The 12,007-nt window shown below is 45.3% G+C and overlaps 1 pseudogene; it reads right to left on the reverse strand.

Moving 5' to 3' along the window:
- Nucleotides 1-10,015: 10,015 nt before the first annotated feature.
- On the reverse strand, nt 10,016-11,801 carry LOC119162359 (uncharacterized; annotated as a pseudogene).
- Between the last annotated feature and the right edge of the window lie 206 nt (nt 11,802-12,007).

Consider the following 12,007-nt stretch of genomic DNA (forward strand, 5'->3'; position numbering starts at 1 on the left):
GACTAACCAGGAGACTGAGGGAGGCACTCGTTCTCCGCGTACCCAGGCACAGCCCACGCACTAGCCAGTCCGAGAGTAGCGGTACAGCACCATTTAGAATATTCTCACACTACTGCAGTTTGTGTGTGCTTATATGAGACAGTGCCGTCTATTGTACTGTTCGGAAGACACTGCTCTCTTTTCTTTTTCGTCTTTTCTCTCGGTTACGCGTGACGCATGATAAGGTTAGACAATGAGGAGCTTCGCCCCTAAAAAAACTTCCGCCATATCCACGAAGTGAATGATGATGAGTGGGCGAAGCTACGGAGATAAACCTGGTAAACCATGAATCCTCTGTACATTTTGCCCACTCGATTTTATTACATCGCTCCCCCTAGCGTACGTCGCCGCACTAAATCGAACGATTGCCTTCAACCAATGACACGCGCCATATGTGACATCATTCCTATTTTATAAGATCTCGCGTCTTTCATCAACTACAAGTACCGCTTTCTAGTTTATAACATCTTGCATCTTTTCATCATCAGCTACAAGTACCACCATCTAGTAAACACTACAAGAACTAAACGAGAGGTGGCTACATACAGGAGACGGTACCACCATCTAGTGAACACTGCAAGAACTAAACTAGAGGTGGCTACATACAGGCTACAGGGGACGCACAGCCCACGCCCTAAGGAGCTTCGCCCTTAAAATAAATAAACTTGCCCTAGCCGTGTACAGCTCAAGAAAGAGTGAAACTCGTCACCCTAAGGAAGCTGGACGTGGCCATATTGGCTGATGTTAGGTCCTTCTTTAACGTAAAGACATAATAGAGCCTAACTAAAGCCTGTCAGAAACATTGCAAGAGTGTGTAAACTTCAGCGCCAGAAACTAGCGTGCAAACCTGGCTGTGGTACGTCCGGTAGAAGCGCGTATACCTTTTGTCGCTCGTACTCCGCTAGCGCCACTCCGGGAGAACTCGGCGCGGTGGCTGCGCGGGCTGTCTCCGTCGGTGATTGTGGTTTGGCGGCGGCTGCTCCTCGGCACATGCGCGGCTAGGCAAACACCGCGAATTTGAAATTTGAATTCATTTCTAAGTCGGGTTGTATCAGACGTCCATCGGGATTCATCCACCGCCCTCTCCCAAAGCTAGAGCTGAGAGCGCCCAGAGCTGCGAGCAACCGAAGCCCCCCCCCCCCCCCCCCATGTCACGCTTCGGCGTCGTAAGCTGTCAGCATTAGATGCGGGCACGCGCTCTTACCCTCGCCCCTAGCAAATGGAGCCCCCCCCCCCTTCCTTGACTTGAACGTGACTTGCCACCGCCCCAATGCAGTGCGTTTGAAACGCGTTTGGAGCATTTCTGCTGCCAGCGTTTGTGTAGCGTTTGTGTTGATGAGACGCTGGCATTATGGCCGTCAGGTACAATGACAGGTGCAGTGCTTCACTGCTCCTTCTCTCAGCGTTCGCTCTCTCTCCATCTTTGCCCCACTTTCTCGTCCATTCGCGCCTCACTCTCGACCGTTCTCTGGCTGGGTGCCTCTCAAAAACATCCAGAAATCTGTGCTCGAGATGCCGCTGTGAAACGCCAACGCCAAGCCGAGAACGCTGTTTGTTTTGTTCATTTCATAGTATTTTTTAACCGTGCACGCTAGCTACTAGAGCTGGAAACGCATACCACGTTTTTTGCCGACAGAAAAACGCCACATATGGCGAACGGCGCTACTGGCTGCATGTTGTAAAGGGAAAAAAAACATTATTTTTCTAAAGCTCGGTTCTCCCGTGCGAAACGCCGTTATGGACGCTACTCACTGCATTCGCCTTTCCTCACGATTTCCTTCGGGGAAGTGGGGGCCTTTTATTTGGCAGACGGAGGACGTCTTATTTCTAGCTTTGAGAGATTCGCTCCTAAAGAGCTTACATTGTATAGCAGCTAAGGTACAACGCATTCATATTGTTCAGATATGTTCGCCTTTCAGAAGTGTTGTTTGTTGTTTCAGTCTTCAAGAAAGAGAGCGTGTTCAAACCCCGCTATCAGAAACTTAATATCGTGTTAGTCGTGTATGTCCTTAGGGCAATCTTGGTCTTACCTCTCACAAGAACGGACAGTTGAATCACTGAATCGGCTCAAAATTGTTTACTCATTTATTACTTACCGACAGTATACATTGCTTTGTCACGGTAGAATGCTGGTCATTATTCGTGAATACCTGGTGTAATTTTTTGTGCACATCTTATTCTTCATTGGATTTGCTTTTCGTTAGTAGGTGCTCCTGTCAGTATTTCCCTATAGTATACACATTTTCGTACACATTCCAGAGACTTGTTGGTAATTGTTATCCGGTTTTTTTATTAGGATATTATAATAGTGCCACACACGCTGCCTTCACTCCACGCATTTTGTTACTAGTCCTTTGTGCGTGTAACTGCCTTGCGCAAGCCGCACCAGAACTTCCGGGAATATCTCAGATCATTCGGGGATCGCCTGTTATGGTCGAGAGCGCAAACGCGAAGAGCTGAGTTTATTCTTGAACAAATGCGATCACCAGCAATAACTCTCGAATGTTCGATGCCAAATGTATAGCTGCCGACGTGCCTTGCCACGGATCAAATTTTCGATGGCCGCCGCTCTGTACGCCGTAACCAGTCTACAGCAAGAATGGATTGTATAGAGTGACATCTCGTTGTCAGGGCGCAGGCTCGCCCAAATAAGGAGTTTAGTCTTGAAAACACCGAGTGCTGACTTCGTCAGACGTGACGACCCCATCACAAAAGTAATTTTATTTTTAACATGTTGACGTCATCAGCCGTACTTTATTATTTTCTGGGTTTAGGTTGTCAATATTTATTCTGCTCGCCGTCACTGAAGAGCACAGTGTCGTCTGCGAATCGTAGGTAGCTGAGATATTTTCGTTTAACGTTTATTCTCGGTTCTTCTGGATGTACTTCTTTGTACACTGTTTAGAAGTAAACAGTGCATCATACCGAGGTTTGTATTTCCCTGTCTGACTCAGTGTTGAGGAGTTTCACGTGAAGAAGCAAAATAACCATCTACAGCTATTTTACCTAATATACTTTATATGTTTCGTCTATTTTTTGGCGCGGTAGTGTTCCTAGGACTTCTGGTACCTGCCAGTGCTTACAGACCAAAAACTTGGTCTATAAAAAAAAACTGAAAAAATTTAATGGGTGACCTAATGAAAAAATTTCTGGTAATAGGCAACACATAAAGATACAAAAAGAGAGCATGGTGTATTAGAAAACGAACCGAAGTATTCACCATTTAGATGACATTACAAATAAAACAATTCTACATTTCATCAATTCCTCGAAGAAAGTCGTAAAGCAAAGCTGTCTATGAACGACGATATTCTTGTACTGTTCTTCGCCGCCCTTAGTACTTACAGCAACCCTTTTTCCATGTTGTCTCGGTTTCGTGGGTTCGTATTTCGCATTGTTCGGCTCCCCGTTGGTGAATTGTTTCAGCTTTGCGAGCTCGCTGTGCACCGTCATGAGCTCTCCGCTGGAGAACTGCCGCACCTTCGCCAAGTCGCAGAGCTGCGTCTTTGGCGTGACAATGCCTGTACGTGCCATTATTTGGCGTGGCAATACCTGTACATGCATGGCTGGCCATGCAGCACGTGGTTAGGAGTCTCTACGATTAACTAGTGAGATCACATTATGTGAATGTTTGCTGCTAAGTTTGAAATGCGCGCGTTTGCAACTTATTGGCCAATGCGAGATCATTTTACCTGCTGCGTGGATGCATAGTAATGCACATCGCGAAAAAAAAGGTGAGATAGAAACGGAAGAACAACATGAATTATGGAATAACAAGTGGTGAGCAGCCGATGTTACTGAGGCATATTTTTGTACAATACATGTTTCAGTTGTCAGTGAGCGCTCGTACCCTCTCGTTATTCCTTTTTATATACATTTCTCTGTATCTCGCAATTTTCATTACAGTGTATTTTGCTTCACGGTGACGCAAAACATTGCCGACATGTTTTTTTTTCTCAAAATGGTCCCCATTTCCTTCACCGAGATTATTTATAGCCGTACATGGCTTCCTTTTAGGGTTTTATATACGGCTGCAATTAGGCGATTAGTACATTGTTGCAGACTCTTCCAAGACACAAGTCAGTTGTGAAGATTCTTGCCATCCTCCGTCGCTCTTATATTGCAATTTATGACGCAAGATATCAATTTATGCACGCCATATGTTGGTTGGCTAGGGAGGGGGGGGGGGAGTAAACACGCGTTTTCGCATTTCGTCGCCATCGATCAGTATACGATGTCCTCCGTTCCTGACAGGAAGTGAGGACACCTGCACTAAAACATGTGTGGGCGGGTGAGGAACGAGTCAAATCATCTCTATTTCACTACTTGCGCTGTCCGACGCTTCCCTTTCAAAACGCTCGTTGAAAGGTGTTATTACTGTTTTTCTTCATTGTTTAGCTTAGGAAGTACTTTAATTCTTTGTATGCACACTCGCACTACTTTGCTTCAGAGGCTTGTTCAGGTGAATCTGTTGCGAATATACGAGACCTCGTACGCGTCGTACAAAAGCGCGTCTGTAGATCTAGCTTGAGCTATATTTTGAAGACAGTCTTGGTAACAACTACAATGCATACCGTCATAAATTAGAACAGACAAGAAAAAAAGACAAGTTCAGATAATGAGCGTTAACACAAGCACTAAACTCACCTTGATGTCTGACCATGGAGGTACGATGCTGGCACAAAGACGTTCCACCCAAAATTGCAGATCCAAGTGCTCTGCTGTTTTCGAATTGAAGACACTGCTGTTTTCTTTTGTGAACTTCGCCCTCAATACCTGTTCATTGCCGTACTATCGATTGAATATTCATGCAGACCTAATTGTGTGATTGATCGTAGAGAAGACGAAGTAAAGACAATGATGCCTTTTGAGTGCGAGCAGACGCACACGGCAACGAAACTAGAGTCTCACGGGCGCGCCCTCCACGGAAGAGACCGGGCGGCCGGAAGCAACGTGAATGTTTCGAGCGTACTGGCCTGTAAGCGGTTCTGGCAGTCAGCAGCGGTGGAGCAGTGGTTATGGTGTTCGGCTGCAAACCCAAAGCTCGCGGGCTCGATCCCGGCCATGGTGGTCGCTTTTCGCTGGAGGCGGCATTCTAGAGGCACGTGTATTGGGTGCTATCAGTGCACGTTAAAGAACACCAGATCGTATATATCGTGGTTTGGAATGTAGAACCCCAGATACTATCGTTGAATTGGTTCTAGTAGGCATTGTCCCAACGCTATAAGTCGGGACATCATAATGGTTTGCTAGACATCGCAGTCTTACACCTGCAGTGTGTCATCGCATATACTGAGACATCACAGACGATAGTATACCAGGTTTATCAACAAATGCATTCAAAATCCTCGAAAATCAGAGGAATGCGATGTTTGTTCTTTGCCTTCACATTCACTTTTGTAGCCACATATTAAGGTGAATAATTGACTCAATTGAACATTATTAAGAAAGTTCAATAATTGAAAGTTTCAATTAATGGGGTTAGGTAGTTATGCCAAACAGGAGAATGTGAATTCTCATCTGAAGAAACCATAGCAGCTACGAGATATAGAACAGTGACCTCTGGTTAATATTGTGGCGTAATTACACTCAACCAAAACCAAGAGCGAAACAGAAAACCGAAGCATCGGTGAGCACAACAAGAAGACAACTAGAATGACGTCACTGTTCAGGACAACTATAACAGAGGTCTAATAATTCTACGTTTGTGAACACATGTGTGTCATGCGTGCAATCGCAAGCGCACATCCACGTAACAAAGTTGGTTGGTGGTTTGTAAAACGACGCTCACTCTATCTCAACGTCTCATAAATATGGCAGTTGCATTCTTTCGTGTTACGGTTCTGATTTCACCACTATGTCTGGCAGAAAATTATACTTCGCACTTGTAACAAAAGGGCGCTCTTAAACTCTCAAGGCTGCAGCGAATTCTTCACATGGAGGGCTTCAATTATCCCGTTTGACATAGCCACCTAACTTCAATAACCCAAAGGTAATTAATTTAGCTTTCTTAATTACTGTCCCAAATGATGTATTTAGCCATTTTATAAGATGAGTGTGGCTACAGAAAAAGTAGCTGCGAAATCATCGAACCGATGGTGAATTTCTCTGATTTTTGAGAATTTTAAACACATTTCTGAGAACCCCTAATACATATCCGTTGCACAGCATGGATTTTCTTTCTTTTCTTGAACCATGGTGTCATTTCTTTCCGGCGGATGCCATTAGCACGCACCCGCATTCAAGAGTCGACCACCGGGCGAGTAAGAGTAACTGCAAGAAACCGTCTTCATTAGAGCCCAGAAACAATTAGCACATCGACGTGACAGCTGTCACGACTCCCCCACTGCGGAAATAAGTCTCTTCTTAGTCCCGGCATGCTCTTTGCTAACGAGACACTCCGACCAACTTTTTCACAATTTTGCCAGCAACTATATTCGGTGTGGTGTGCACTCTGAGTTTATCAACCTTCATTACCATTTTTCCTCGAGAGCAGCCGCAGGATCTGCAAACACGCATATCATGCGGCTAAATAATTAGCAATAAATACTCAAGCTTAAAAATTACCCATGAGAGCTCAGTAAAAATTCAAGCTTCCCAGCGCAAAGATGAGAGCTTTGCCAAGCCTTTGCTGTACTAAGACAAATTAGCATCCTAGTATAATTGTTTTCCTAGAAGTTTTTCCTAACTTTTTTGTATCATTGGTAATTATGTTTCTCATTGCGGTGTCTTTGCCGCACATTTCTACACTTTCCTTTCTTTTTTTTTTTGCGTTTTGCCCGGAGGTTGTCAAATCTTGACAGAACGTAGGTGCAGCAACGAAATGAAGCCAAGTAGGAGAAAGTTGGTGAATTTGGTGAAAAATAAGTGTTACTCCTAATATCAAGCATAGTACGTTGAAAACCGATTAAAACAAGGTAAAGAAGCGGAAAGAGTTTAGATAAGAGTAAGAAAAAGGTGACACTACCGGAGAAAACACTTATTTACCAAGACAGAAAGAAGCTCAGATGCATGAATGGCGAACAAGCTTGGCAGCCACGTTTGGTACACCTTTGCCTTCTACCCAATTCGAAACATTGGTGATAAGACGACAGATCTATGGCAAATTGAAATAGCTCTTGTTTAAAGCGGAACTTCCTGGCGTTCCGCTTTAAACAAGCGAAACAAGCCAAAGCGCTAGAGGCCCACGTACTTGGATTTAAATGCAAGCTAAAACAGTTCTGCGAAAATTTTCCAAGTAATCATCAAATTGCAGTTGATAATCTCGGACTGTCACGAAATTTAGTTTCAGAATATGTGAAGTACGGGCGGAGTTACAGGCATTCGTCTGACGTTTTAATCGCTTTTATTTCTCCATTCAAACGAGAAACCACGCTGAAAACTACGCAAGGCAAGTTTGACAAGGGGGCGAGAACGTATGCCCATTCGTCAGCACGATTCATCACCTTCAGCTCATTCTTTCAAACTTGTGATCACATTTATATGGACACTCGCGAATATTTGACTTCGCCGTAGCCGCTATGTCCCGGATATGTCCCGGGCATCAAGACCTGCTGACGCAGCGAAGAGCAGGCGACATGCTGCCCGCGTGTCACTTCTGTGATGCAATGAAGATGTCTTGTGTGTTCGCAGCTTTCCCGGACATAATGACACATCGTCATTCGTCACGTCGCGCATAAACACACACACACACACACACACACACACACACACACACACACACACACACACACACACACACACACACACACACATATATATATATATATATATATATATATATATATATATATATATATATATATATATATATATATATATATATATATATATATATATATACGTGCAATGTTCTCACCATTTCACCTTCATCTTCTTCACTTGTATATAATCATCACTGTGAGCGTCTTCTTCGTTCGAAGGGTTCACCCTGAAGGACAGCGTTGGGTTCCCGTCACTCCTCCTTCCCTAAGGGCACAAATATTTGCACAATTTCCCAATGACCCTAACGCTGGTCATCTAGGTTTTCACAAAACGCATGAACGATTCCGCACTCATGTTGCCTGGCCTGGACTTTCCACCTGCGTAGCCCAAAATGTTACGTCATGCTCACTCTGCCAGCGCAGCAAGTGACTTAATTCATCTCCGGCCGGACGCCTAAAACCTCTTCCGTGTCCTGACGCTGCATATGAAGTACTTGGGACTGACCTCTAGGGACCACTGGCAGTATCGCCTAGCGGCAAGCGCTGGATTGTCACAGCCTTTGACCACTTCACAAGGTGCGCCGAAACAGCTGCACTTCCTTCAGGATCGGCGGAGGACATTACCAATTTTTTCCTGGGGGCAATCTCTCTGCGACAAGGCGCGCCGCGCGTCCTTTTGAGCGACCCCAGCAAGGCGTTTCTTTAGAATCTACTTGAAGAAGTTTTTCATGCAAGTAATCCATAAGACGACTTCAAGATACCAACCGCAGACTAACGGGCTCATAGAGTGCTTCCATCGAATTCTGTCTGACATGATCTCCGTGTATATCAATGCCGACCACATCAACTAGGATACCTTCCTGCCATTCGTCAAATTTGCGTAAAGTAGCGTTACGCAGCGCACCATGGGCTACTCCCCATTCTTCCTCGTCTATGGCCATCAACCGACATCTCCGCTCAATGCCTCCTTTTTTATGTCCCTGTGAACTCGTCGACGTCATCGAGTGAGCACCTGATCTCTCGCCTAGCCACTTGTCACCAATTCGCCTGCCTCAATACAGAGGCAAGCCAACAAGAGCGAAAGACCCGTTGCGATGACGTTCACTGCGTCGTTCACTTCAATGATGAAGACGAATTATTGTTATGGGCACAAACTCGAGTTTCTGGCCTTTGTGATAAGTAGCAGTCACGTTTTATTGGCCCCTAAGCTATTGTCGAACAGACGTCTCCTCTAAACTATCGAGTAATTCCCGTTGTTATGCCTTCCGACGGTCGTTCTCGTGGCACGGAGGTTGCTCACGTGTCACGCTTAAAAGCATTCGTGCGACGTACACCACTGCTATAAACAGTGGCCAGGTTGCCACTTCCACGCTAGGGAAAAATTAGCGTAAGCGCTATTCACAGCATTTGACCTTCATCTTCTTCACCCATACAAAATCATCATCACTGTGAGCGCCTTCTTCGTTCGGAGGGTTGGTCAGGCGATACCTAAAGCCCGAAACATATGCAGCGTTTTTGCCAGCGTTCTTCCGGCGCCGCTTCCTTCGGCGTCATCGCATCAACGACGCCAGAGAGGGTGGCGAACCATATGAGGAGTGCCAAGGCCAGTGTCAGTTCAGCGTCGCACAGTGTGTCGAAGGGAATGAACCCGCGACCTCGCAAAGCAGAGTGCACAGTCTGTCAATGCATCAACAAAAACTATTCCTGAAAATTGGTTTCACGTCTTATTTGCAATTCTGAGGTGATAAAAACAAATCACAGTACCGCCGAAAAGTTTTTTTTTACTTCCAGCTCCAGCAACTAGTTGAGCATAAGAAGTACCAGAAACTCAATATGTATGGTCCCAGAACTTTGATGTTGTTGTACATTTTTGAGGCCACGTATTCAGGTGATACACTTAGGCCTGCTAACCCTGCCGATGGACTTGAGTATGGTGCTCAAAAACGGCTCAAATAAATCTCGAGCGCTTCCGGTTGAAGCTTCCGAGGAACAAGCTAAGCCAAATACAAGAATCAGTTGAAAATTTTCGGGTCACACAGAGCACGGCGACGACTTAATAGATCAGAGGAGGGCAGCAGCTATTTTGGCAGCAGCAACGATGCTATTATGTAGCGGAAGTCACTGGCAGCCGTGCACCGATTGGCTCTCCATCCATCGACTCGCTTCCAGCGTTGACACTGACACTGCAGATGTCTGAGGGCTCGTTCTCATAGCCGTCAAACTACCCGTCCCTTCACCATGAGATCATTGGTTTTTGTCAGGGGAGAGGGTTTCCGACCCATTTTCTCTTCAAAAACGGGGTGACGGTGACGTAGAGCTATGATGGATGGAGCCCTACTCCTGATTGTACCAAGGCTGGTTCCCCCTCGGAGCACCTCACGAATAGAAGAAATCGCGGAGAGCAAAAAAGAACATGGGGATAGAACAACTGGGTGTTTGCATGGTCACGAAGAAAAGGATTATCGTGTACAAAAATGTGCTGCTGCCGGCCTTGCAACCAGTCATGGGCACGTTACCAGTAAAAAAGTAAGTGTTACTGTTACAGTTACTGAAGGCAAAAATGTAACTCTGTTACAGTTACAGTTACCAATTTTCTAAAATTAACTTGTTACAGTTACAGTTACAGTGAAAAAGTAACGTCATTATTTTTCCGTTACTGTGTAAAATAAGTAATTGATTACAAAACAAATGATAGATTTGAATGAATGATGGCGTACGAAGGCATGCGGGTAATGAAAGTTGCATGTTGCGAAACACTAGGCGAAAAAAAAACCCTAAAAGTCGGCCAATATAATCAATCGTTCTGTAAGGCTCACTTTGTCACATCAGCTTGTTGTTGTTGTTGTTGTTGTTGTTGTTGTTGTTGTTGTTGTTGTTGTTGTTGTTGTTGTTGTTGTTGTTGTTGTTGTTGTTGTTGTTGTTTATGCACACTTGGTGACACTGAGGAAGTTTACTTGAAAAATTCGTTACACTTTAGAATGAGTTGCTTTTCAAAGTTTTCATCAGAGAGCTTTCCCCTCTTGATGGACAAAATGTCGCGTCCTTTGCTGAATAGCCGTTCAGCCGGCGCACTGGACGGAATCCCCATACTTCGCTGAATAAAAATATTCTTAATCTTAGGGTACTTCGCCAGCTCGCTGATGTCAGTTCCGAGATCGCTGAGCCATTGTTGCACCTCGGAGCATGAAAGGGAGGATTGAGACAACTGAAGAAAAAAAAACACGTCGTCTTCGTCAGTTCCTTCGCTGGCGGCTGCATTTTCATTGAAAATTGCTTCTAGAGCATGACACTCTTCCTCAAGAAGTCATAACGTCGCTGCTTTCCGCGCTTCAGTCATGCAGGGAAGCTTGAACTTTGGGTGTACCGCTGGTGCCAGGGCCAGATCGGCATCCTCAAAAACTGCAGAAAACCTATATCGAAAAAGGTTACAGAAACATTGTAAGGCCCTGTTGAAAACATTTCACTTTCATTCATACCACGGACAATCCGTGGTACGAATGCATATGCACCCCTGCGAGAGCACGCGTTGAGACAGGACAGCAAGGAGATAGGCACAGGAAATTTCTCTCACCTTTTCTTGACTGCGTCCTGAAGACTGCTAGCAAGGGGTGTGCAGTACTTCAGCGGCGGCAGGGATCGCTGATACCGCAGTAGAGATTGAAGTGTTGGCTGCAGGACGCCCATGTACATATATTGTTCCCTTTGTAGTATATCCAGAGCCTTTGCTACAGCGTACATCGCCTGGAAAAATAAAAGATATAGTCAATGCACTGCATCATGTGAAACAAACAAGCGAAACATACCTTGCTGTATTCATCAATGAACATAGATTCCTCATGCTGCAATCGTGGCAACGAGAGTGCGTCCAGCGTTGCGTCCATCCTCCCTTTCGGTACTTAGTTTTACGTACTTCATGGCGTTGAACAACGAACTCCATCGCGTTGCATTCGGCACAGGGAGATGCCTTCCCAAGGCAGCCTTTATTACTTCGGCTGCCTGCACAGACTGGCTTTGTTTCCTCCAAAGAGTCTTCAGTTTTGAGAAAACGGTCCTCCCCATTTCGCGGTAGGTCCCGTTGTTGCCGGCATTTTCGGCATCCACCAAAGCGACGAGGTTTAGGGTGTGCGTGGCACACCTTCTGTGCCGTGGCAAGTGGATATCTTGAGAGGAATTATTGTTCGAGCCAGTGTCTAGTACTTCCGTGATGTTATTTGCCACAAAATCTTGGTCCCGTTCAGCTTCTTCAAAGACCCTGTGTCCCGAAA

Source organism: Rhipicephalus microplus, chromosome X (genome assembly GCF_043290135.1).
Source record: "Rhipicephalus microplus isolate Deutch F79 chromosome X, USDA_Rmic, whole genome shotgun sequence".
Lineage (NCBI taxonomy): Eukaryota > Metazoa > Arthropoda > Arachnida > Ixodida > Ixodidae > Rhipicephalus > Rhipicephalus microplus.